Below are 449 nucleotides of genomic sequence, written 5' to 3'. Positions count from 1 at the left end.
GCTGCAGAAGGTACAACTTTATGCTGTTTAAGGCTTAAGATCCGTCCTGAGCCGTCGTTCAGACTATATTTCTGAGTTTCAACATTTCAACATTATTCAACAGAATATCCGGTTTTTAATGTAGATTTTAATGTTGTTTTTTAAGCTCTTCAGATATTTATTATTCTGCATATATCATGCAGCCTTGGTGATAACAGTGAGTTTATACAGCTCCAGACAGGTTGTTTGTATCACTTGTTATGGTGCAGAATGTCCTTTCCCCGTAATTTGATACATTCCAACGTCATGTTTTTGTGTTAACATCAGCATGGGGCTGAACAACAGCGCTGGACTGACTCTGACCCTGATATTTACATCAGCTACTGTTTTTGTGCTGTTGCGTAACGCGACGGCTGAGTTTGATGACCTCTCCATACGCACACGGTGAAAAAGGAGCACAGGAAGACGGC

Source organism: Betta splendens, chromosome 4 (assembly GCF_900634795.4).
Source record: "Betta splendens chromosome 4, fBetSpl5.4, whole genome shotgun sequence".
Lineage (NCBI taxonomy): Eukaryota > Metazoa > Chordata > Actinopteri > Anabantiformes > Osphronemidae > Betta > Betta splendens.
The sequence above is the reverse complement of the archived record's forward strand: the minus strand, read 5'-3'. Positions refer to the sequence as shown.